The sequence below is a fragment of the Manis javanica genome, chromosome 6 (genome assembly GCF_040802235.1).
Source record: "Manis javanica isolate MJ-LG chromosome 6, MJ_LKY, whole genome shotgun sequence".
Taxonomy (NCBI): domain Eukaryota; kingdom Metazoa; phylum Chordata; class Mammalia; order Pholidota; family Manidae; genus Manis; species Manis javanica.
This window is the reverse complement of record NC_133161.1, coordinates 130,383,292-130,410,582: the sequence shown is the minus strand read 5'-3', so window position 1 is coordinate 130,410,582 and position 27,291 is coordinate 130,383,292. Positions and strand designations below refer to the sequence as shown.

General features: G+C 43.0%; 2 long non-coding RNA genes across 5 annotated transcripts; one reads left to right on the top strand and one right to left on the bottom strand.

Moving 5' to 3' along the window:
• Nucleotides 1–12,904: 12,904 nt before the first annotated feature.
• On the bottom strand, nucleotides 12,905–19,357 carry LOC140850203 (uncharacterized). Of its 4 annotated transcripts, none has more exons than XR_012132889.1 (4): nucleotides 19,198–19,357; nucleotides 18,351–18,465; nucleotides 16,256–16,526; nucleotides 12,905–13,959 (listed from the first exon to the last, which is right to left on the bottom strand). It is a non-coding gene; the product is annotated as an uncharacterized lncRNA (long non-coding RNA). The 4 variants fall into 4 exon arrangements; XR_012132887.1 differs by having other exon boundaries at nucleotides 12,905–13,596; XR_012132886.1 differs by lacking the exons at nucleotides 12,905–13,959; nucleotides 16,256–16,526 and adding an exon at nucleotides 16,842–17,219.
• Nucleotides 19,358–19,619: 262 nt separating this feature from the next.
• On the top strand, nucleotides 19,620–24,670 carry LOC140849998 (uncharacterized). Its single transcript, XR_012132599.1, has 3 exons — nucleotides 19,620–19,880; nucleotides 20,756–20,847; nucleotides 22,956–24,670. It is a non-coding gene; the product is annotated as an uncharacterized lncRNA (long non-coding RNA).
• The last annotated feature ends 2,621 nt before the right edge of the window (nucleotides 24,671–27,291 follow it).

Below are 27,291 nucleotides of genomic sequence, written 5' to 3'. Positions count from 1 at the left end.
GTAAAGAGCTGCTGCTTCCCTGAGCCTCTGAGTGACCCGCACCCTGTCACCAGCGCCCCCAGGACCAGCCGCCCCTCCCTCAAACCCAGGAATCTAGACCAATGCCTGCAGGGGGCTGCTCAGATGCCGCAGCTGACTTTCATCCCGATTGGTTGATGCCCATGCTGCACACTTGCCAAAATATTTTGAATTTTGCCCCATCCTTAATGTGATATTACTGAGTGCTTATTAGGTACCAGGTACTGTCTTACTTATCTTAGACTCACTAACTCACATAATCCCCATGGCAGCTCTAAGAAGGATATTATTACTATGCCAGGTTGTGGATAAAGAAGCATATAAAGAGAGGTTAACTCCTCCACGGGTTATGCAGATTGTGGAACCTGGGCAGGCGGGCTTAGGAACCCAAACTGTACCACAGAACATGATTGCCTTTTCCAAATCAACAAGAGCAGGATGAACAACCCAATGGAAATAGAAAAATGGGGCGGGGTTTGAACAGGTGATTTACATGCATACACACATACCAAAGAGATACAGATGTACAATTAACCTATGCAAACATTTTTATCTTCACTAACAAATAAATGCAAACAGAAACAATAATGAGATATCTTTCTATCATCATACTGGAAAAAAATTAAAAGATAAGACAAAACCCAGTGTTAGAGATGTGAGAATTTGGACAATCTCAAGTGCTAATAGAAGGTGTCCTGACATTTTGGGGGCAGTTTGGTAATATGTCTCAAATATAAATGTGTTTACCCTTTGAAACAACAAGTCCATTTCCAGGTTTACCATTAGTAGAAAATTAAAGCGGTGCAAAAATGTATATGATCAAGGGTGTTTGTAAAAGTATTCTTGCTAACCACAAAACAATAGAAACAGCCTATTGTTGTTTCTGTTGCCTACTGATCATGAATTAGTACAGCAGATTATGCAAACCCTTACAGTAAAACATTGTAACTCTTAAAAAATGGTGATTAAAGTGAAATTACTTGAATGACATTTAGCATTAAATAAAGGCATAGAACAGCTTGTGCAGTATGATACCATCTGTAGAAAAATATATGCATATGTACTTGTGTGTAGGCAAGGGGCTAGTTTGGGCAGAAGGTCACTGAGAGGAAATGGCAGGTGTCTCCAGGTGTGGGAGACTTTTTCTTTCCTTTATTGCAGCAAATTGCATATTGCTTGAATTTTCAATAAAAAAAGTAAAGATATTTAATTAAAAATAAACTATCAATAAGATATTGACCATGGCTTCTAGTGGCAACTTCTGGTAGGCTTTGTGCTTCTTCAGAACAGGGTTTTCCAAACTGCAGGTTAAAGACCATTACTGGTTGTGAAATCAATTTGATGGCAGCAGTAAAACACAAAACAAACATGCAAAGTTAAGTGTTATTTTGTTAAAAAAACCTTTAATAAATATGTATGTGATTACTGGCGTTCGAGGTAAAGTCTTATCTCTAGGTCAAAAGCACTGCTTTGGAGGTATGCTAAAGATTGCTTCTGGTCAGCCAGATTCCTGAGATTCAGACACTGAGGAGGTACCCCCAACCCACCAACCCTCCGGGCAAAGAAAATAAAAGCTCAAATAGAAGTGGGCTGGCTTTTCTTGACCTGTGGCATCTGAGCCTGTCATAAAGCTGTCGCTCCCATCTCCTTTCTCTCTTTCTCTCTCCATTTATGCCAAGACACTAAAGGAACTATAGATCGTTAAAAGTATGTTGCTTACCAGCAGCATCAGGTAATACAGAGACAGCTTTTCCAAACAGAACCACTAGCTCGGTGAAGGCAGGGCTGCTTACAAAGCAGAACTGCCCACCTGCACCTCCAAGGAACATACTTGGAAATTCCTGGATGGAAAAGTGCAGGGCCACCTTGTAAGCCTTATGCAGGGAATAATTTAATGCTCCCTTTGACCAAATTCAGCATTATATTGGTAATGACCCAAAGAAGCCTATAGACAGAAAGACTGTGTATAGCAATAATGCTAATAACTCCACTAATAAAATATTATATAAATCAAATGCAAATATGATCTTAAGACAGCAAGCCATTGTAAAGAGTTGTATTAATCATGCTTTTTTTTGTTGTTGTTGTTATTTTATGAAGTTTTGACATCTTGGAGTCCCGTGGATGGAGATTCCGGGAGATGGCAGTTGTCTGGGAGCCGGTCTTTGATGCTGAAACCAACGAAACCAGAGCCCGTCTGCTACCTGCTCCTTGCATAAGGCTCCTCCAGTCTGGGACAACCATCCCTCTGTCCTAAATCACCCCAGGGTCAGGTGCTGGACAACCAGGGATCACCTTGATCTCGCAGAGCCTGCCAGCCATACTCTTCTTGCTCAGTCCTCAGCCTGCTTAGCTGCTTCCGCCTCACCCACTCCTTCCCCGCAACAACCACCCTAAAGGCTTTTGTTCACATCGTTTTCCTCTTGCTCTTACAGATCCTGGAACCTGGTGTTGCCCTGCATGGCGTGTGGGCCCCCTCCTCTCAGTAACAAACTACCTTTTCCCTAGCAATTCTCCCTGTTGGCCTCACTAGGCTTGATTTTAACAAATCCTGGATACATTTTAAAATGAGTGTCAATCAGTTCCAAGTAATGCGGGCACTAAAAATTCCCAGGTTTTTCAGAATTATTAACAGTGGGCTCAAGCCATTTGAAGATTTTCAGCCTTGTTTGTTAATAGATTTAAGACCTCACAGAGCAGAGGAGGCATCAGAGAGCAGAGGAGGCACCTGGTGGTCAGTGGCATTTAAAGTCCATGGGTTACTACTGGAATGAAGTCCGGAGAATGGCCCAGTCGTGATCATTCTGGATTCAAACACTGCACCAATTCACTTTCAGAAGAGAAGTGCTCTGAGAAAATAAGAGTGATGTGCCTAAATATCAGCTTGACCAAGGCTGGCTCAAAGCCTTTCCGTGTACCTGGGATGTGATTCTCGTGGCTCTGGGGAGACGACGCTTGGCAGAGACTGTATGTGCCCTGTGAGGCTCTTCTGCTTCCCAAGCTTGCTGCCAGTCATGACCTGCTGACCTGCTGGGGAGGATGGCCAGAGAAGTTGCACTAGAAGATACTGTATCTATGTCTGGCAATAGACTTTCTCTAGACCCTGATTTCCTGGATTTCAGGAGAAGGAGCCATAGTTCAGTGATGTCTTGGTGGTCAGTGAAGCGGAGTGCTAAAAGGGGAAGCATGCATGTTGAGAATTAAGTGTCCCAGCAAACAGAGAACCTCTCATATGTCCTCACAGTGGCAGAACTTCATGCTACGTGCCCCGTGGCTGCACACACATGCTGGGGGTTCTTGTGCTGAGTTCCTTACATTCCTTCCTGTCCAACCTTCACAAAGCTGTGTGGTGTTATTAATCCATCTATGGACACGGGGGCCGGGGCTCAAAGGACTAAGGGTCTCGCCTGAAGTACCAAACAAGTAGGGTCAGGGTGTGGATTTGAGCCGGGTCCGTCCCACACTGAAGCCCACGCTCTCAACCCAACCCACGCCACTCCGGCGGGATCCCTGCCAGGCCCAAACTCACCACACCTTTACTCCAGAAGGCCAGAGGGAGGCCAGCCTTCCTGAAGCAGTTTATCTTCAGTCATGTTTTCCTTCCCTCAAAGGCTACTGTACTCCATGAGTGACTCCGCAAGCTCGGGCAGGAGGCGCCCTGAGGATCGGCGCCACATCTCTGGTATTTTCAGGTAAGTCAAGTAGCCTTTGTTTGAATCCATGTGACTGTGCAGTTTCTTAGCCATGCGATTTCCCTGGAGTGCAGGCTGAGGATCGGGGGCTCGGCCACAGGAGGCCTGCTGACCCCTCAGAGGGATCAGATCACATCTGTGTGACAGGAAGAAGCTTGCAGGAACCTGCACTGGACCCTCTGGAGCCCTCAGTACTCTTGGTAACACGTCCGTGCTGCCTTGCTGTGCCTCTGCCTCCTGTCTGGCCCCCTTGTTCCAGAGGGGCCCAGATGGCGGATGCCATGAGGGCGGGAGGCCAAGGGAGGGGCAGGGACCACCGTGAGGCACAATCACACAGAGCTGGATTGAAATCACATGGTTTCCAACTTCAGTACCTTCCCCAAGACTCAGTTTCTCCATCTCCAAAGTAGGGGAGTCGTTTCAATCTCAAAGGATTGTTGTAAGACTTAAATGAGGTCAAGCAGGCAAAGCCCCTGATGTGCGTCGCTTCTGGCAGGCTCTCAGTAAACGCTGCTTATGCCCGCCTCCCCCGCCCTCCCTCCTCTTCCTGCCTTCTCTTCCCCCATGTCTGCTTTCCTTCCTCATTCCCCTCCCCAAGGCTCAGCCTGTAGGGCCAGGTGCTGTCTGGTGGGTGAGAACAGGTGAGGAAACGCTGAGCCCCTCGGCTGCACGGAGGCTGCAGAGCCTGGGTCACATCTCCTAAGCCCTGCAGACGGGACCAGGGCACATGGAGCCCCTTCATGTTGATGCCACATGGAGGGGGCGGGAGGGGGCAGAGGGGCGGCAGGCCAGGCTGTCTCATCGCCCTCCCTCTCCTCCCCCAGAAAGAAGTGAAACTCCCGGAACTGGAAAGCAGAATCCTCCCTCACAAAAAGGAGGACAGTTAAAATTACTTCTGCTGCAATATAATAAAGGGAACATTACCCTCAACATCAGGAAATGACTCCATGCTTTCCCCCTCATGGTTGAAACCAGAGGTCCTTACTACTGCTGGCTCACTCGTCCAAGCATTAATTTCCTAGTATGAAAAAAATTAATATTTAGCCAACTTCTTTTGGTCATAAAGTTGTGCTTTCATTACCAAGGTTAACAGCCTGTTGAAGACACCTCTTTTTGGCAAGGTGCCCACAGAGCTGGGACTGGCTAATGCCACCTGCTGGGGTTAAGGGCCGACTCATGCCTCAGTCCTGGCCCTGGGGCCCTGGGTGTCAAGTTCTCCCACTTGTCTGACCTCCAGCTTAAAGCTCACCTGTCCCAGAAACCCTCTCTGATTAGCCCAGAGCATCACTGCCCCCCATGAGAGAACTCTGTTCTCTCAACATCTTTGCACAGTTTGTGACGGATACAATCTAATAGGGAAGAGAACCAGTTGCATGGGGAACCATCAGCCAAGTGGCCTCGCCCAGTGTGGGGTCAGGATGGTTTCCTGAAAGATGTCATGTCCAAGTGTCTTGCATGAACTGAAGGATGAGTAGTAGCTACTTAGGTGAAGCAGAGCTGGGGGTGGAGAAGGAAATGCTCCATACCGAGGGGTATGCAGGCTGGACAGGACTTGTTCTAAGAGCCCCAGGAAGAGCACAAGGGGACCAGCAGGAGCAGGTCACAGGGCCTCAATGTCCCAGTTGGGGCCCTAGGATACTTGGCTGTAGAACCAGACTCCTCCAGGTCTGCTTTGAGCCTCTTCTCAGTGTGCATCCCTCTAGGCCAGGGGCCGGCAAACCACAGTGCACTGGACGAATCTAGCCCCATTATTTTTGTAAATACAATTTTTATTGGAACACAGCCATGATCATTCATTTGCATACTTCCTACAGCTGCTTTTCGCCTCCCACTGCAATATTAGTGGCTACAACAGAGGTCGGATGACCCACAGAGCCAATGTATTTACTCCCTGGTCCTTTGTGAAAAATGTTTTCTGACCCTGTTTTAAACTCTTTCTGCTGCATGCAGTGAACCCTCCTGATGCTTGATGTCAAACAAAATATTCCTGTCCTCTGTTCTGGGTTGTTGAGTGCCCCTTAGCCAGTGCTAAAGTGTTAAGGATCAATAGGATTCTAAAATGAAACATAGGGCCTTGGCTGTCAGACTCCCTGTGTTGAATCCTGGCTTGAAATAGTCACTCACTAATGACTGAATAATGATAATAATAGTAGTAGTAGTAGTAGTAGTAGTAGTAGTAGTACTAGTAGTAGTAAATTTAGTAGTAGTAGTGTTTCTATTTCCTCATCAATATTTGGCTGGGCTTTTGAAATATTTTATTCCATTTAACTTCTCACAAAATATCTTGGATATAAGCATTTTTTGTTCCCATTTTACAGATGCTGAAACTAAGACTCAGGAAAAGCGATGAGCCTGGATTACTTAAGAATTGTGTTCAGTTTCTGGCAAGAAAAGAGGATATGTAAAACCAGTAGCTTAACAAAGCTGAAGGTTTCCCCTTGCCATGAATCTAGGGATCTAGGAATCTAGGGGTGGGTGATTTTGTCTCATGGCAGGTGATGTGATAACCCTACTTATATTTATATTTGGCATTTTTATCACCTCAATTCCAGATTTCAGATCTCCTCAGGGACCAAAACAGTGCCTGGGTCTCCACCCACCATGTTCATGTCTTGTTAGGAGCATTAGGGAAAAGGGCAAAGAGGTATCTCCCTCCAAACATCATACCAAGTCTTCTGCTTGCATCTCACTGGCCAGGATTTAGTCATCTAGCCATAAGTACTTGCAAGGGCAATGTAGTTTTCTGATTGGCACATTTTTACCCTTAGATGTAGGGAGATGCTAGTAACAGAGATGGGTGGAATGGGTACTGGGAAGGCTGCTGGCAGTGTCTGCTGCATCCGCCACTTTGGTTCTCCACCTTCTGTGGACAGAGGTCTTCCCACATGGATGACTCCATGCCTCTGTTCCTAAGGCAGACCCGCAATCTTGCCCAGTCACTGCATCCCGCTTATGGTCCAGGTCCTTGTATTGCAGTGTTATGGGCCGACCTCACCATCGGTCTCAGATACAGCTTCCTATAGGCTGGTGACCATGAACTGAAGGTAGGTAGGTTTGCTCTCAATCTACCCAATTTGTCATTGTGGAGAATTAAAATAACCACAGTTAAAAAAAGCAACTTTGCATTCATGAAAGGGGGAATGAGAAGCACATAAATGACTGGTCCATAGCAATGCTCAGACCCTGCTAGTGAAGCACAGAGGAGACTCGCTCCCAACCATGGACCTGGCTCCTTGGTGGCCATGTGGCTGCCCCTGCAGCTCTCCGAGAGCGGCTCCCTATCCCCTACGGTCTCTGGCTCTGCCTCAGGAGGTCCTCCCTGCCAGTCCTCATCCTGCCTCCTTGGATGTGGGCACTGGAGAGCTGGTCCTTCCCGGGGATGCCTGGTTTAACACCCTGAAATGAGTGTGCGTGAGGCCAGAGAAATGAGTACAGTTCAGGACTTCTGCAGTTTATGGCAGACTGGGCTGGAGGTTTCTTTAGAAATACAGTTCTCTCGACCCAAATTGGCTTCCAGTCTATTTTTTTCTGAGCATTTTAATGTACAAATAACCACAGCCACATTTTTTCATGTCTAGACATCCTTTAAGCCAGAATATTTGTGTACTTTTTACTCATTGGCCTTTGTAGCTTGGCCCATCCCCTTAGCTTATGAATTAATGATGGCTACGACAATACCCCTAATCAGCCCTCTGTGGGGCATGGACTCCCATATCTGCAAAAAGCTCTTAATAAAAGGGCTGATAGAGGGTTGGGTTGGGATCTTCGTTTATCTTCCACTAATGTTCCCACTTCACAGCCCCTTTTATAACTATTGCAGCTTGTTGTACAGCCGTGTTCAGCTATATTTTAGCTTTGCAAAAACTCATTCAACTTATGCAGGGCACAGGAAAGAAAATGGGGTATTTCTTTCCCACCCTGCTTGCACACGTGCTAGCTCTAGTTGAAGTCCGTCTCTCTTGTAAGATTTTGGTGAAAGTGACAGAGGGTGTCACATCACCCCAGCATTCTGCTTTATTTCTTCTGTCTCTCCAGTGCTGTCACTCAGAGGGCGTGTGCCTATCTTCCCAGGGAGCAACAGGCAGCCTTGACCAGTGCTGTGCTCCTAAGGCTCACCAGCATCCCAGGGAGGGTCTACACCTTGAGCTCTATTTGCAATCCGTTTGCTCAGATGGCATTTAAAAAAGGAAGACTGGAGACACCTTGTATACTGCTTCAGCCTATTCACTAGCCCTCAGTAAATAAAGCAGGATCACCACTGTTTTCATAAATAAGGACTGAGCTTCTCCTCTGTGAGGCATGGCCCATCCCCAGCCTCAGGAAGCTCACAGCCTGTGCACACACACTGTGTGGGGCTCCGGGAGCTACTCACATAGCCCTGCATTAAAATCTGAGTCAAGTCTGGATTAGAGACTTTGAATACATATTTTAACTTATGGATCATTTTCTTCATCAGGAAAATAAGGATGACTATGTTACTTGGATTGCAGAATTGTAGGTATTAAATTAGATGAGCTATACAAGGCACTTAGGGTGATATTTCATATGTAGTACATGCTTAAAAGCTGATGGTAAAGAAGAGAATGTGCAAAGTCTTACGGAGGCAGAGCAAGAGCTCTGACCTGGGAAAGGAAGGCTTCTCTGAAGATGGGCATCTATGCTCGGTCTTGAAGGAGGAGGTGGAGGGAGGTGCCCAGGAATATGGTCCTCCAAGTGGTAGAGAGGAATTTTGTGTAGCCGTGCATGGGGAACAGGAGCAGGAAGGGAGGTCGGTGGTGCTTGTGGGTGAGAAGCCGTAGTGAGAAGCCCTGTCTGTAGCCATAAAGGGCTGATCTCCACCCTGCTGGCCACACGAGACCACCTGTAATGAGATTTCCTGGGACCAGCATGACAGATGGTGTGTGGGGGTGAAGGTCAGTGTGACAAGTCCGTGGTGAGGGTCTTGGGGAACAGAAGACACAGACTGAAGAGAATCTCAGGTGACCGCTGTGGCAACAAGGGCCCATGGGGGCCAGGAGGGGTGGCTCCAAGGTCCCCAGTTTGGGTGAGTGGTGTAAAGGTTACTGAAGGACAGGTGGGCTGGGAGTCGGTGATGAGTCTAGTCCTGGATGTGTTGGGTTTGGGGTGCCCACGGTGTGTCTACGTGCAAATTTTTCCTCCCATCCCTTCACATTCTCCCCTCACCTAGCTGTTCCAATGGACACAAGCATGCTGGCAAGGATTGTTGGAGGAAGAGAGAGGTGGCAGGCAGGTTTGTTTGACATTGCTGATTGCCCAGGAGGCAGCCTCGACACCCACACTTGTCCCTGGATGCCAAGGACTGCACTGTGATCCCTGGAGTGTGTTGACATCAATGCTTTTGCTCCAAGGAATTGGACCAAAAGAAACATGCATCTACCTTGGGCTAAATTCCTTCCTTGTGCTGAAGAAAACTCCAGATACCCCAGCCACTGGTACTGAGTTTGAGTCATTCTTCTGTGAGACATTGTAAAGAATTTGCAATACTTTCAAGCCAGTAAGAAAGGGCAAAGAAAGCTCTCTGCCTTTTCCCATTGCCCAGCTTTGTGGCCCCCACCCAGAACTCAAGCCATGAGACCAGGGCCTGCAGCTGCTCCTGTTGGGGGGATGATAAAGGAGGGAAGAAAAATTACAGGCTTATGAGAGCCTTCTGTGCCCCCTAATAATTAAGAATCCTTCATTTCCAACCTATTTTATTTCAGTTTTTGCCCTGAACTTGAAACCCAGGTGAGTTGACAGCTGCAGGGGTTGGGTGGGGGGATGTTGCACGCACACCCAGCATCAGATGTCAAGAGTGGTACACTTAAGGGAGGGGCCAGGGACAGAGTTTGGGTCTACCCTCTTTGTATTTATTTATTTTCTATTGCTTTTAAAGTATATTTAAATTTTTGGTAATTATGCAAAGAACAAACATTTAAATTTTTTAAATATTATAAAATACACATAAATAAAAGGGTAAGTGTCTTTCACCAGCCCATCTCATTGCCTTTGTCATTTTGGAATATAACTTCCCAGAATGTAGGCATTTCCAGAATGCTGAAAAATACCTTTTAAATAATACATAAGATACAAATCCAAGCGGAAAAATGTACAAATCATAAGTTTACATCTTTACAACCTGAACACGCCTAGGTAATGAGCCCACAGTTCAAGAAACAGAATATTACCAACACTCTATTTATGTTTAATGTCATTACTGACTTGAGTGGGACTACAGTTGCCATGTTACTATTAATTTCCTAGTTGAACAAACAAGTTTATGATAAATTTTCCGCTCCTTTCCTGAGTTAATTAAATTAATCTGATACTTTTATTATCCCATTTAAAAAAATTAATTAGTTATGCATATCTTTTATTATTTTTTCCCAGTTACTATAGATAGTACAATGTACATCTTTGACCTCTCACCATAAAATAAAAATGATGTTTTTACCAATTCTCTGATGTTGCTAGAATTTTAGAATATTTCCATTCCATTTACCCCTGGTTCCTTTTGCTTTATTATTATTATTATTATTATTATTATTCATTTTAATTCTACATATATTTGAAACTGTACAAGACATCAATATTATTTTTTTCTACAGGTGATATTCATTTTAATTGACCTATATATTTTTACTTTCCAGTTATTTTCATTTATTCATGTGATTCTGTATTTCCACCTAGGACATTTCCTTTCCACCTGATAATGCTTTTTAGTATGTATTGTAGTTAAGGCTTGCTAGCCAAATATTTTATTTATCCAAAGGCTTTTAAAAAAATAATCATCAATTTTAGAGGATTCTCATCTTTTTCTTACAATGTTTTAAAAACAACACTCCATTATTTTTTATTTCAATCTTTTGAGAAGTCAGCTCTTATTATAGTTTATTTGAAGGTAATTTTTTAAGCCCTGGTTATTTTTAAGATCTCTCCCTCCCACTCTCTCTTTTCTCTCCTTCAGCAGTTTGACTATAATATGCCTAGAGGTGTACATTTTTGGGTATTTATCCTGCTTGAGGTTTGCTGATTTCTTAAATCTGTGAGTTGTTATTTTTTATCAGTTTTCAACCATGATTTCTTTGAAAATTGCTTCTGCCACATATCTTCACGCCTGTCATTCTGCTGCCCCTTGTTATACTCATTCTAATCGTATGGAGTGCGTCCTGCATGTCCTGATCTCTGGGTGCATTCTCCATTTATTTTTCTGTGAACTTTCCTTTCATTTCCCTTATAGTTCACTAACTTTGCATTTGGCTATATTCAATATAACTTTAAATGTACTGATTGAATAACCGATACTTAATTGATTACTACTCAAATATTGCATTTTTCACTTACTGACTGGTTCCAATTATACATGTCAAAATCCCCATCTGTCATCTATATTGTTGCTCTTTTCTACTATTTATAAAAATCTTAATCATAGTTTTAAGTTTTTGCTGCTAACTCTAACACCAGATCCATTGGTCTGTCTGCTTTTTCTCTTAATGAGTTGGCATTTTGTTTTCTACTTTGCCTGTCTAGTGATTTTTGTTTCATTGTGTACCACATATTGTGTATAATAGAGCTTTAAAGATTCTAGGAGATGTTTTATTCCTCTACTTACACTTCATTTGCCTCTTTTAGGTAGAAGGGGAGGAAAGATTATCTCTTCAATGAAATAAGTTGAATTTTGCTGGATTGTCATTTTAATAAGACTTGGTTCACAAAGGACTAGAGCAGAGAGGCCTACATTCAGAGGTGGCAGAAATCTGTGCAGGGATTTTTTTCTGAGCTCATTCCCAAAGGCTGGGATGCTGTGGGCAGGGTGAGTCTATGTGAAGTCTGCCACACAGCAGTTGCTATGGGTTTGAGGACAGAAGGAAGGTACTGGAGTTCAACAGTGCTGAGAGATACTAGAGTTTAGCCAGAGTAGGGATAACTCATATGCCCAGGAATCTGGCAGAAACACAGGAGGGGCCACAGCTTTGGAGGCAGGACCACTCTGTAGAGTCAAGGCTAACAGTAATTAAACATTTAAAAATAATTTTGGATTTGGAGTTCGAGTTCTGCCAGTTAGGGGGCTTGCTTTTCTATAGATTCCTATCACAACAACACATAATACCAAGATGGTGTTTAAGGCAGTTCACCTATAATTGAGTTAGTTATTAGAACAAAAATTTACTCTTCAGAAGAACATAACAGAATCCTGAATTTTATGATGCATGATCACAGTACCCATGTATAATAAAATATTACTAGAGAAACAAAGAAACAGGAAAATTCTGTTCACTGGCAAAAAATAAAGTCAATGAGTAAAAGCTTACACTGGGATAGCTCATGTGTTGGGCATAGTAGACAAAAAGTTCAAAGCAGTTATTGTAAGTATGTTAAGGGACTTTTTAAAAATTAATTTTAATGACTGAACAGATAGGTACTGTCAACAAATAAGTGGAAATTACAAACAAGAATCAGAAAGAAATTCAGGACTAAAAACATAGTGACCTAAATGAAAAAAAATTCACCAAAAGGGCTAACTGACAGATTGGACATTGAAGAAAAAATAATTAATCCCTGAATTAGAAGACAGTTCAATAAAAATTATTCCATGTGGAGAACAGAGAGGAAAAATAAATGGAAAAAAAACACAGTGCCATTGATGGGAGTCTCTGAAAAAGTAGGTAATGATGGCATAGCTGCAAAGATCTTCTGATGAAACAATATGCCACTTAGAGGGACTTGCTTTTCTATAGATTCATATCACAGCAACACATAAAACCAAGACTAATGTACCATAAGTTTGAAGAAAAACGTAAATGTACAAATCGAAGAAAACCAAAAATTCCTCAGGATAAATACAAAGAAAACCACACCTGGGCAAATCCTAGTCAACTCCTAAAAATCAAAGATGATCAAATCTTGAAAACAGTTGGAGCAAATAGACCTGCCGCATACAGGGCAACATTTTACAGAATTGAAAGGAGAAACAGAAATCATATCAACCCAGAATTTTATATCCAAATCCCTCAAATATAGCTGCAAAGATAAAGGGAATTTCTGATAATGCAAATTGTGAGGATTTGTTGCCAGCAGACTAAACTGAAAGAAATACTAAAGGATGTTCTTCAGGCTGAAAGGAAATCATACCAGGTAAAAATTGGGACCTGCAGAAAGGAATGAAAAGCACTAGATATGCTAAATATAAAACTGCTTTCTTTTATTATCTGTGGCAAGATGGCAGATTTTGACCTGACCCACATTTGTGTTCAATAGTTATGGACTAACCATTGCAGTTAGAGAGCAGAAATTGTTGGACTGAATACAAAGGCGACAGTCATCTTCTACCATGGAGAGGGCATGGATTTTAATAGGCAGAAAGCAAAAGGAAGGAAATTGCCCACTCACCCTGTCTGGCTTGCCCTCGCTCATCAGCTCAGCCTTCAAAGTCGGTGGGTGTCCAGCACTGCCCTTGAGAGTTCCAGAGCCTCTGACTCCAGCTTAGGAATCCCACAAGACTCAGAGCCCACGAACGTCTTGAAGGGGAGATGCATAGTGATTTTGAGGCAGGCCCTCTTCTGGTGGTGGGTCTTTCTTTCCTGGGTACAGCAAGTCTTCAGGGGACTTCATTCTGGCTTTAGAAGATTTAGGCCATGCTTTGAGTTGCTTCCTTAGTCTCCTTCCCTGACTTCAGAAAATGTCCAGTTGTGTGTTTAAGGTATTTCACATACCCAACTTGTGCTTCAGCCTCGCACAGCTAATGAAAACTCTTGTAGTTATTCATTCCTCCAGCAGCGAGGCCAAGGCCTTGCACTGATCCAAGCCCAGAATCCAAAGCCCACTGGGGAAACAGCTTGTGACTGTCAGCTCACTTGGCAGGCTTCTTTTCTGTCTGGAATATTGATACCTTTAAAAATATGATATTTGTAATTTTTCCTGTTCTTTTTTCTGGTTTTCCTACTTATTTCATTTACTGCAGAAGAAGTATTTTCTTGTCTTGATCAGGTGGTTGAGAAGGCCAGAGTATGGGGTGCTTTTATCAAACGACCGATTTGGAGTGCACACATTATCAAGGGTTGAGGGAGCTGCCTAGGCGTGGGTGAGCACATGGGCTAAGGACCTTCACTACAAGCACAGGGCAAGGTACACATATATCAGCTCCATGCCACAGAATCCACACTAAGCAAGTGTAGGTTGGTAAGAAAGATCCTAATTTCTAAAGTTCATGTTGCATCCACAATGCCATGCTGCCTGCCTCTTGGGAGAGTTCCTGGAAGAGATTTAAGTGTTGGAGAGAAAGGTTTGTGGTTGGTGAGGCACACAGCCATGCGTGAGTAAGAAGACTCACGGGGCAGCTCTGCCGTCTGCTAACGTGTAGTTTGGGAAAAGGTATGCAAGCTTGAGCATCCTCGATTTTCCCAACTGTGAAATGGGGAAAACAGAATTATATATCTCTCGGGGATGTCATGAGGATTGAAGATAGTTTGGAGAAGGTATTTGCCAATGCAGCCCTGGATGAATGGATGTCCTGTTCACGTTTGAAGCACAGACACTGCTGTTACTTAGGCTAATAACCACAGAAGACTCGGACCAGGAAAATGACAGTACCAGAGATTTCCTCTTAGATCAAAGCAGTATTTGGAGGCTGGGTCTTGCAGATTTAAAAATCGTCAAGAAAACAGTTAGGGGCTGATACCCCCAGGATGGACCAGAGACAGTGCTCAGAGAACGTGGGCCATTGGGCGAATTGAGAAGTCAAGTTCATTCCAGGACAGGGTTTAACCTCCTGGGGCATCCGCCACTTGGCCATTTTCCTGCACAGCATTTTCTTAGTCTCACCTGAGAAGAAGAAAAGGCCCAGGAGCCCTTCCCCCAGGTGAGCCTCAGCAACTCCAGCCTGGATTGGAGTTGCTGAAATGAGTCCTTCTCCTGGTGATTCATCTGCCCAGTTATTTTGTCCCTGAAATAAAGTGTCCAATTTCTCCTGCAGTTTTTAGGAAGCTGTTTTCAGCTGAGTCTCCAGCTGGATTTATTTTTTAAGAGATTATTCTGCGGGTCATGGCTGGAATGTGCTTTAAGGCATCCTGGGCAATTTTCTCTCTAGCCAACACTTAGGCACTCTCCTCTGCCTGAGGAGGCCGGGCTGCATGAGGAGGCAAAGGGGGGGCTCCTGGGGGAGGCTGGGCAGGTCTCATTCAGCCAGGCCTGTGCTGCCTGACGTTTCTGTGTCCAGGCTTTGGCTCAGAGACTGACCTGGGAAGTTCATGGGGCTGCAGCCAAAGCACCTGCATGCCTTGCTGTCATCACCGAAGTCAGGAAGGCAGAGGCTGGGTGGCCACATGTGCCTCTCCTGCACCATGTTCCTGTCCCTCTCCTCATCTGCCCCTCAGCATGCCTGAGTGAGGCTGCACCTCCCCTCAGGGGCTGCTCGGGCCTCTGGGATCTGGGGTGGCAGCAGAGGATAGATACTGCTGCTCTGAACTGAACACCAGCTGTTCAATATGTGAATATCACCCTGCCTGGGCTGCCCTTATACTAAGACGTGGTGAGCGGGAAGAGGTAGTCAGGGCTGGAGGCAGTTGAAGTAGAGGATGGAGTGCCTGGGGCTCTTTCTAGGCCAGGCTCAGCCAGGTAAGGGCCAGACAGTATTTCAGACTTTGCGGGCCATGTGTTCTCTCTCACAACTACGAAATGCAGCTGTTGTGGGAATATCAGCCATCGGTAGTTTATAAGAGCACCTGAGTGCCTGCTGTACCAAAACAGGCAGCAGGCTGGACTTGGTCCAAGGCTATAGCATGGGCCGCCCTGCCCTGGGCCCAGGCCAGCCCCTTGCTGGAGCATGGTGCAGATTCCCAGGAGGTCATCTCTCCGTGCTCCTAGTGGGGACACGGCAGCCCAGGCCTAGGCCACACACCACCCTAGAGAAGGACATGCTGCTCACAGCAGATGAGGCCCTGCTTTCCTGCATCCTAGCTTGTGACTCCCACATCCCTGGAATGGAAGAGTCTTGGAGACCCTGCTCTGGTCACCTCCCCAGAGCGCACGGCCCTGAGGTAGGAGGGCCCATGGCGAGAAGTTCTCACCAGCTGGCTCTATCTGCTCTCCTCCACTGAATATCTGCCCTGCTCACAGCCAGAGGCTGGTTTCCTTAATGTTGTTCCTTGCCTAATTGTTTGGCTACAACATGCATTGAGTACTCACCTGTCTTGTGCTGCACACTGGGCTGAGCCCTGGGGGTGCAGTCATGAGCCAAGAGCAGAGAAACAGCAGGGAGGTAAGGACATCAGTGAGAACATCACAGAAGGCAGCCGGGGCCCCACAGGCAGGCCTAGGGTGGACTGTGAAGCCCCCTCCTACTGAACCCCGAGCCACCCTGGCTTCTGCTTCATCTAGGGAAGAATGAGGTGTCAGCAGGTGGATCAGTGGGCAGCCAGGGCTCCCTTGGGCATGCCACCTGCTTGGTCCTTGACCCTATGGCCATAGCAAGCCTTGTCTCATGGGGATTTTCCATGCCTGATTGTTTTCACACGTGTCCTCTTGAGGCCTGACCCAGCTGCATCACTTACCCATGACATGACCTTGCAAATTCCATCCAACTCTCTGTGCCTTGGCCTCCTCCTCTGTATCCAGCGTGATAACTCCTGCTTTGTAGGTTGCTCCGAAGATTAAGTGAAATGATGCTGTGGCAGGCTTACTGCTCTTCTAAGCTCAGCGCCCGTCTTGTCAGGTAGGCACAGCAGGTTCACCTTCTCCTTGCTGCGGAAGAGTGATTTGAGCCTCAAGAATAGAATGACTTGCCCAAGTGAATGAAGAGCTGAAATCCCACCCAAAGGTGTTCTGCCAGTGGAGATAAATCAAGTATGTTACATCCATGGAATAACACACTTTTCAGCTATTAAAAGGAAATATGTCAACACTCTGTAGGCACCAATAAGGAAGGATCTCTGAGTGCTGTGATAGCGGAGCATCTAGGTACCCGTGCCAGTGCTCCAAGCAAATACCCTGTGTAGTCAGGAACTGGGGGGTCTCAGGCCAGGGCCTCCCCAGTGGTCTGGCTGCTTCAGGAACTGCTCCTGGCACAGAGGATAGGAGGGGGTTAGCAGGGGGCAGCCAGCTCTGCTGCAAAGGAGAGGAACAGTCTTAGGGACAACCAATTAAACCTAATTCAATCGATGGAAATATTTGATTACACCAGTGTAATTTATTATGCAGAGTTGCCCTTTCTGACGAATGGAAGCTGTTTTGATAAGTGGGATTGTAACAGAAGGGGTTTCAACAGGCAAACAAACCCAGCTGGGAGCCTGCCTGCAGCACGTCAACAGGATGAGGGGCAGGCCCAGGACCTGGGGAGAATGCCCCGAGGAAGTCGGATCTCTGCCCTTGAGACCAGGCCGCTGACCTTGAGCACGTCGGTCCCCACCTCCACACCGTCCCACCCAGTGAACAGCAGCAGCGATGCTTACACTTGCCGAGTATTTGAAAACACTTCCATAATCTTTTCAGTCTTCATTAAGCACAGTCTGGAAAACCCTTAATAGTAACAAATCTTTCTGTTGGGCCAGTATTTTTATATTTTTAAATATTTTTCATGTCTATGCTCCTGATGGTTCCTTACAACATACCTGTGAAGTCAGTGAAGATGGGTATTCTTGTCCTTGTTGGACAGGTGAGAGCAGGAAGCATAGAAGGGTTGAGTGTCTGCCAAGCCACCCAGCCAGTTACCCACTAAGTTACCTGGCCAGTCACCCACTAAGTCAGCCATCCAGGCCACTCAGCCAAGTCACCCTGCCAAGTCACCTACTAAGTCACCCAGCTAAGCCACTCAGCTAAGATACCCATTAAGCCACCCAGATAAGTTATCCACTAAGTCGCCCACTAAGCAACTCAGATAATCCACCCAGCCAGTCACCCAGCTAAGCCACTCAGCTGAGTTACCCATTAAGCCACCCAGCTGAACCCCCCAACCAAGTATTTCACTGTCAACCCCTAAGCCACCCAGCTAAGGCCCCCAGCTTTCACTCAGCTGTCACCCGATTGTGGAGCTGGCACTTGAGCCCAGCTCTTCCACCCCAGTTCAGTACTCCCCCTGGACAAGTTCATATCACCGTCCTGGAAAAAAAAAAGGACCCCACTCCACCAAGTCCTCTATTGAGTAGTGTCTAAAGGTCAGGAGGAGGTGCTATTTCTTTCCAGAACAAACAAATCATAGTAGGAGGAATATGGGTCTCAAATCCAGGAAACCCGGAGTCTAGTTTCCGGCCTGCTCCTGTTACTGTGCGGCCCAACCCTTTGAATCCTTGGGTGTTATACATTTCTTAATTTCCCCCCACAAACGACCGTGAATAGGTGGTGTGAAGCCCAGTTGCAAAGTAGTTTGCTCCAAGCCCCGACCCCGCATGTGTGAAAGCTGACACATGTCACGTCACCTCACTGCGGCTGTCCTCATCTACACCAAGACCAGTGGGCTTAGGAGTTCTGGGAGGACCTCAGGGCTCTAACTGCCAAGCCTCAGACCATCTTGTTCCCCACTGGAAGCTGAGGGAAGTAACCCCCATGGGCAGGCAGCCTCCTGCTGCAGGTTGGAAGGATGCCGGTGAGGGAGTAAGGGATGCAGGGATGATGACGTGGCGACCAGCTTGGGGGGAACCTCAGATGACATACCTCACACACCTGTTCAGTCCTTTGAGGAGGGGCAGGGTGGTCTGCCTCCTGGGCTCTGTCTGCTTTGGGCCTCATCCGCTGATCAGAGAAGAAACCTTCCTGAGTTGCTTGACTCCTGCTGTCAGAAAGATCATCATGTGAAACCCTTGTCTTACTGAGGGGAAACTGAGGCCCAGAAAAGTTAACTAACTTGCTCAAGGCCACACAGTAGGTTAACAGGAAACCAACAGAACCGACTCCAGATGTAGGTGTTGTGACAAAGATTATTGCTCACCTTCCAGTACCTTCTCTGGCCCTTCCCTTCTGGCAGTTAAATTGCCAGTGGAAGGAGCAAAGCTGTAACAATATTGGGACAACTCCATTCAAGTGAGGGTTTTGGACATGGGGTTTTGGAGGCCTTCACACTAACACTGTCCAAGGCTAACAACCCCAGCATAAGTCTTGCAGCTCTCAGAGCTCCCACGGCACCCGCAAGTGCTGTCTCCTCCTAGCACCCACAAACTGCGCCTAAGCCCGCACAGCCTGTGGCAGAGGCCAGCCGCTACTCCCTCCGGGACAAGGAAGAGCCTGGGCTGAGGCAGCTGCAAGCACAGGGCAGAGAGAAGAGTGAGCAGGTCTCAGAGATGGAGCAGTGTTCCGCTGGCCGTAACCTGGAAGGAGGGGTCCAACTGACAAGTTTGGGAAGCAGTCGCAAGCCATTGACTTAATTGTTTTCCTGTATCTCCATGTGTTGATACTTATTACTTGGCTTGTTATCTGATGGTTATTTGATCTATGTTTTGTAATTACTTCCCTTCTATCTTTCCCTCAGATGGTCATTCTTTTTTATTTGCTTTGAAACACGGACCTACATTTTCACAGGTGCAGGACTCAATTATGCTGCCAACTTTCCCGTGGTGTTCAGTGAAATGGCTGTCATGGTCTGGATGCCTTGTCCCCTGCGCCACCCTGGTCAGGGAGCCCTCCCAGCCCTGAGCTTTCCCCACTCCTTGTCAGCTTGGACCCCGGGCTCTTCGGACGCACGTCATAGTAGGAGGCACGTCATAGTCGGACGCACGTCATAGGCGGAATCACGTCATAGTCGGAGGCACGTCATAGTCGGAGGCAGCCACCAATCCGCGGAAGCCAAGGGGTACGTTGGCATGACGACGGGGTGGGGCCGAGCCTAGGCGTTAGAGTGAGTGGCCCTTTGACACCAGTGCTTCAGAGTGGACTCTAAGCGCGGTGCTGTACCTTGGAGGTCTCGTCCGGCTTTTTCCTTGCCCGACTCCCTGCTAGACTCTTTGGTGGACAGAAAGCTCCGGGTAGCCGACTCCACATCTCCGGCTACCGACAGAGCGTCCACATCCCCGCCTAGCGACAGAGAGCGTAGAAAAGGACTGCGCCCAGCTGATCCACCGGCTCCTGCTTCGTTTCTGCTGAGCTAGACCCAGCGAGCCTAGAGAGTTGGGCTGAATAACTAGTATTTTCATTTAATTGAATTTGAAGAAAGAACATATATATACGGGGACAACCACGATCTTTATAAAGGTACCGTTCCTGCAAAAATATTAGTCTCCAAAGCAAAGGTTGTATTTGTATTGTTGGTTAAAAGTTGTATTTTTAAAGAAGCCTAAGTTCTAGTGGGAGGGGAGCTGTTCCTGCTTCCACTTTTGTCCTAAAGTCAATATAGCAGTGAGACTGATCTTTTAAAGTTATGAATCAGGTAATGTTGCTTCTCTGCATAAGAATCTACTGATTTTAGAATAAAAAAAATCAAATTCCTTAATGTGACCAGAGGCCCCATGGGCTCTTGTTCCTGACTAACTCTGACTTCACTTCCCATCAATCACTCTCACATACTAAGCCCTAGCTACCACCAGCTGGGCATTTCTGTTTCACAAACAGGGAAAGATTCCACTGTGCTGTCTTTGCTCTGCTGCCTGTGTCCCACGATAACAGATCACCATCCTTCAGGTCTCAGCTCAGATGTCACCTCCATGCCTCGTCTCTACATCTTCACCTCCAACACAAAAATACCGTCGCATCACCCTTTATTATTATTTCATAGTACTAAACAATCCTGAACTTTACTCTGTTCACTGTTTACTGCCGTTTTTCTTGTCTGAGAGGAAGCATGGCAAAGTCATTAAGAGAAAGAGCTCTACAGCCTGACTCTCATGGTTTGAAATTCCAGCTCTGCCCTCTGCTAGCTCTGTGACCTTAGGCAGGTTCTTTTCCTTTTCTGTGCCTCAGTTTCCTCATGTACAGAATGAAGATAATTCTAGTCTCTACCATATCATGCTGTAAGATTTAAATGAATACTTGAAAGTGTTTAAAACTGTCTCAGCCAACAATACTTGCTAAATGTTAGCTGTTATTATTATTAATATTATTTTTTATTATTGTCTATCTTCCTGTATTAGAACATAAGTTCCAGGAAAACAGGAACCTTGTGTCTTGTTCACGTGTGTACCCTCCGCAGATAGAACAGTGCGTGGCACATAATAGGTGCTGAGTAAGTATTTGTTGAATGAATGACTGATTGTTGAACTATGAAGTGGACAAATGAAGTAATAATGACAAGGTGCTGACACCATTACAGAAAATACCCTTGGTTTTTGTTCTAGTGGCCTTCATCAGGTCTGAATTAATGACCCTGATTCATTTAATATCTAGCCCACCACCTAATCTTTTGATAACCAACCATGATTAAATAACCACTCCTGTAATTTCATTAATAGCAACATCTAATCAGTTTGTGAAATTTAAAGCTTTGATTTAATGGTCTAAAAGTATTAATAAGAAATAAGAAAATTAAAGTGTTAATAAGCATTAAGTAAAAAGTTTATGTAACTGATTTTAAAGTACAAATAAGAAAACTACAAAGCTTTTGGCTTAAATGTTTTGAAAGTATTAGAAAAAGGAACTAAAATAAAGTTTACTAAAAACTTAAAATTCATCCTATCAGCTGCCTTTGCTCGCAAAAATCTTATATAACCTCCCAAGAATTCTCATTTTAAACCCATCAATACAAAAATCTATTTGAGCCCTTACTTCTCCTGCTAATCCTCTTATACTCTTAATTTTTTATTGCCACTCTGCAATAAATAATATGACTTCCCACATTCCCCGTTGCTCAAGTCCACACCCCTCTTCCACCCATGTTCCCTCCTGACCCTCTTTCCCAGGAGCTGGTGATGCCCTGACTTCTCTGGGGAAAGAGGCTCTTAAACAAGGCCTGCTTATCTCCCCCCAGGCAGGTCTACCAGCTGCCCTTGACTCTGCCTGTACCCTCAGTTTCCCACGTGTGGTGACCCCAAACCCTCTCCGTTGTTCTCTGGATCCCAAGTCCTCCAGCTTTCCCAGCACCTGGCGCCCTGCTGTATTTCCTGTCTTTAATTATCTGTGAATCCATCCCCTTCAGGTCATTCTCACCAGCTTTTGGATCTGGTGTAGTATATCTTAGCCTAAAAAAACGCTCCTTCAAAAGAAAAGGAAGAAAAAAAAATTTAGCCTAAACATGCCTACAATGTAAGCTTCACAAAAGAGAATGAATAAATCATTAGGCAACTGAAAAAAAAATGCTCCTTCATTTTAATATGACAACATTACTATTTTAATCAATGTATAAAGGATGTTTTATATAATAGCTGTGATTGCAAAACTGATTATTCTTATGGCAGGATGTAGGAATTCCAGCTTCAGTGCAGTTGAATTAAACATCCAAAAGAAAAAAAAACTGTAAACATTTAAAAAGGAAATTTAAGAGACTTTTTGTACAACCTAGGGTTTGTAAAGACCTTTCGATCAAGGCAGGACACCTAAGAGCTACAAGAGAAATAACTTAAAATTTTTATCTATATAAAAATTTAATTTTATGGCAGAAGATGCCCCAAATTAAGTCAAAAGATAAATATTCAATTAGCAGGTAAATTCTGTTATGCCTATAACATGTAAAACTTTATTACTGCTAGTACTATTATTAATAGTAGTACACATACCAAATACAGCCCAGTGAGAAAATAGGCAAAGAATATAAAGAAGCCATCCAGAAACAGCAATTCCAAATAGACAACAAACATAAAAGATACTCAACTTCCCTATTATGAAAATGAAAGTAAACTAAGAATGAATTTACCACATTAGAGCATCAAACTGGCAATAATTCTTTTAATTAATAATATTATTGAATGGGATTGGGAGAAAAGGGGATAGAGTCAGACAGTGGGGAGGCATTGGCTCCCCATTGCCCTTATAGTAAAAGTCAAAGGACTCATACTAACCTACAAGACTCTCCCCTATCTAGTTGACCTCCTGTGTTGCTTGTGCCTCTCTTGGTGTTGTCTGAACATAGCCCCTGTCTTAGTGCCTTTGCACAGCCAAGAATACTCTTACCTGTCTTGCTCAAGTCTTTGTTCAAATCAGGTCTACCAACCGTGACAGCCTGTTTAACGTTTCAGCCATCTTCTACCTTGGTCCCCACCCTCCTGCATTCCTTATCTCCCTTAACCTGTTCTACTTTTCTTTTCTGTGTAGCACATATCATCCATGATCCTGTATAGCATGATCCTTATTCAACCCTATATAAATTTGTTTTATTATTTCTTTCTCTGTCCCATACAGCATATAAATTCTACAAATGCAAGAATCTTTGTTTTGCCCAGTGATGTAAGCCAAGCATCTGAGACAGAGCCTGGCACCAATAGGTACCCACAACGATTTTCAAATGAGTGAATGACTGAATGAATGAATGAGTTTTAACAGGAAAAAGTCACATTTTTATGTAAAAAGTTACTGTCTTAATCTCTTTTATATTTTAAAGGGAAAAAATAATTAACATTCTGCTAGTCCGAAATTCAGATTTGCAGTGAAGATATGCTAAGACATAGAAAGATGATTTCTTTTCAGGAAAGAATCTCTAAATGAAAATCATGTGATTATTAGGCTCTATACATACCATCAAAATTCTAATTCAGTCAGCCCCACCCTGAATCCAGTCACAACTCTCATTTAATCCACTTCCCTCCTCTTCTAATTGAATCACTTTCTCCAATGCTAGTAAACCCTTTCATTACAAAGTTACCAGCCCACAAAATGTGACAATTTTGCTTGAGGCTTTTAGTAAGAAAATGGAGGAAAAAACTCAATGCTCACAAGTTAGAAATTACATTTAAAGTAGTATAAATGATAGCATCTGTTCTATTTTTAACCTAAAAATGATTAATTTTCTAATATAAAAAGCTGGTGCTTTAATCTGTTTTGATAAGTGAAAAGGATAGAAAAAGAAAGTAGCTTGCCTTCTCCCAACAAATCCTGATTTTAATTGAAGATACTTTGGGACCCAGAGAGGAGATTTCCTGGGAACACCCTCAAAATGAAATTTGCTGATGGTCCAGGCTACATTACTAGATAATATTATAATTTAACCACCTCTTATCCGATCCAAGCACATAGCTACCTATCACTTTCTGGCCACTCCATTATTACTAAGACAATTAAAAGCAAGCATATTAAAAAAAAACAGTTAAAATGAGAGAACTAAAATATAGAAAATAAAGGGATAGAAAAGGACGTACCAGGCAAATATTAAAAAACAACAAAAAACTGTGTAGCAAATTAATTATCAAAAGTATTCTTTGAGTAGCATTAACAAGGACATTTGTGGGGCATCTTTTACATTCCAAAGAAATGGAAAATATTAAGTCATGAACATGTATGTAACTAATTGCATGGTCTGGAAATGTTGAGACAATAATAAAGAATTAAAAGATAAAACTGACAAATCTGTAATGATGGAAATTTTTTTAATGGCAATCTCTGCCAGATTAAACAAATTAGCAACATTGATGCATTGTGTGCACAGATACATATGCTTACTGTATTTATATTTGCATATATATTTATATGTCTCATTTATATATGTATATAAAATCCTTCAACTAAAACAAAAGAAATATATATTCTTTTCAAAAAATGTTGGACATTCATACAATTAACTGTAAAGCCCCCAAATAAATTCAATTAATGTCTATGTACTCATTTCTAAATGATATGTAGTCTTTCTAATTTTTGAACTTTATATAAATGTGAAAAATGTTTATATAAATGAATCATGTAAAATGTTCAAAATGTTTATGGAAATGAATTGTATGCTTTTATGTTTTGCTTTCATATAGCTGTTGTATACTTTATAGAATTTAATTGGGTAAAAGTACACAGTATACTGGGCTGTTTATACTCTGCACCCTGATTCCCAACCCCAAGCTACCCCCATGAGGACATCTGGGCCCAACAGCTTGGGAGGAAGAATGATTATTTATTAATTTAAAAAATTATTTCCAGTTTATTCCATAGTTGTTACTTTTTTCAATGATGTCAATTAAAATATTTTAAAATTATTTAGCTTCCTTTTAATATCATGTATTTACCTAAAGTATTATGTTACTGTACCTTTTCTCTTACTCCTACTTTTTCACTTATTCCTACCACATATGCTCTTTTTCCCTCTTGACTAGCTTTGCTTTTGCAGGCGTCTACCTTTTTGGATGTACTTACCATTCAGCTTTTACAAATACTAACCAATTCATTAATTTCTAATATTAATGTCACTTAGTCCTTCCACCAGGTTTTCTTAGATTTATAATATTTGTTCTTTCTAATTCTATAGTAAAGTGCTCAATTAAAAAAATACACAAGATAATTTATTCTAATAATTATGTTTCCAGTATGGTGATATTAGAAATAATGCCACGATGTACATTTTTGTAAATGTGTAGAGGTGCGTGGGTATACATTTCATTTATATACCCCATCAGCAGGTTGAGTTTTCCTTGTCTTATAATCTCACCACACTTGATATTGTCCAACTTTTCAATTCTAGGTAATCTGGTGGGTTTATAGTGATATCTTATGGAGCTCTTAATTTGCTTTTCCTTCATTGCTAATCACTTCATTTATGTTTATTGTTCACTTGAGTTTCTTCTTTTGTGGGATATCTGTTTAAGTCTACTGAATTATCTTCTTTTTATATTGATTTCTGTGAGTTCTTAATACATTGGGCACCAGTTCTCTGTCACTTATTTGAGCTACATATATGTTTTCCACTTCTTGGCTTTTCTTTTTGGCATATTTTGATGTACAAAACCATTGATATTAGGGTAATACAGTTTATCAGTCTTTTCCTTTTTGCTTAGTGCATGGTATTTCTAAAGAAATTCTTCCCTACTTTGAGGTTACATTGGTATTGTCAGATACTATCTTCTGAAGGGTTTATAGTCATGCCTTTCACAGACGCATCAGAAATTTGTTCTATGGGTAGTGTGATAGAGGTTCTTGGAATAATCCTGTGAAGCAAGCCTGGCCTTGTCCATCTCTTCTGCGTGCTGGGCTCTTCTTGGCCCTTAGCACTTAAATATAAAATCTTAAATGTAATGTTTTACAAAATTACTTTTGGAATAACTGAATCTCAAGATGAGATTGACAGTTCTACAATATTGAGTCTAAATCTATTAACAGGTTATGTCTTTCCATTTATTTAGGTCTTCTTTAATTGCTTCTAAGTAAATTTATATTATTGTTTCCATAGAAATCTTGTAAATTTTTGTTAGCTTTAGCCTTAGGTGCTGCTCAATTTTTAATACTTTAATAAGTTGTCTCTTTCTTAATTTGATTGTCCAATTGTTTGTTGCTGGTATATGTAAGTATTATTGTTTTTTATATATTGTACTTCAAATGCAGAGACCTTGCTAAACCCTCTTATTAATTAAAACAGTGAACTCATAACTCTTTGGGATTTTTTATGTAGACAGTCAAATCTGTGAATAAGGATAGCTTCTCTCTCCTTCCCAGTCTTTTTCCCACTTCTTTTCTCCCCTTCCTGCCTTATGTCAGGTCGGACATCCAGTGAGATCATAGGCTTCCTTGTCTTCTCCCTGATCTTAACGGGAAAGCTTTCAAATTTTCATTGTTAAGTACAATTTTTACTGAAGGTTTTGGGTCAGTGCATTTTATTCAATTAAAATTTCCCCCCACAAATTTTAGTTCGCTAAATGGATAAGGAATTTTATCAAACACTTGTCGGCATCTAATGAGATTGTCTTTTAGTCTGTGTGTATTATTATATTAATTTATTTAACTGTCAACTAACCTTTCATTCCTGAAATAAACCCATCTTGATCATGATGAATATATGGCAGGAATCTGATTACTCAGATTCTATTTAGGACTTTTGCACCTATGTTCCTAAGAGAGATTGGCCCATTATTTTCCTTTTTCATAGTGTCTTTATTTAAGACTTCTTTAATAAAGTTTATATTATAGAACATGTTGGAAAATACTTTCTCTTCTATGGGAAAATTTGTCTAAGCTTGGAACTACCTCTTCCTTGAATGTTTGGTAAAATTTTCTGGGCCTAGATTTTCTTTGTTTAAAGTTTTGACTAGCACTTCAGTTTCCTTGATGTTTATAGTCGGTGTTCTATTTTTTCTTTTGTCAATTTTGCTGTTTTTTTTTCTAAGAATTTACTTATTTCACCTGAATTTTAAAATACATTGGCTTAAACTTCTCACACTGTACTTACTAAATTTTTTTCTCCATGTGCAGCATCTGTAGTGATGATGCTTTATCTTTTCCGGTATGAGTGTGACTTTGATCTCTGGTCTTTCCCATTTTCACCAGAAGTTTGTCAATTTTGACTTTTCAAAAAGCCAACTTTTACTTTAGTTCCTCTCTATTTCATCAATCCTGGTATTCTTTCTATTATTTTCTTTCTTCTACTTTCTTTGCTGTATTCTTTTTCTAACTTCCAGAGAAGTTAGATGCTAAGCTCTCTTTATCTTTTCTTAGATATTTATTTAAGCTTATAAATCTCCCTTTTACTATTGCTTACCAACATCTCACAGGTTTCAGCACATAATATTTGCTCTCATTTAAAGTATTTCTTAATTCCCATTTTTACTGC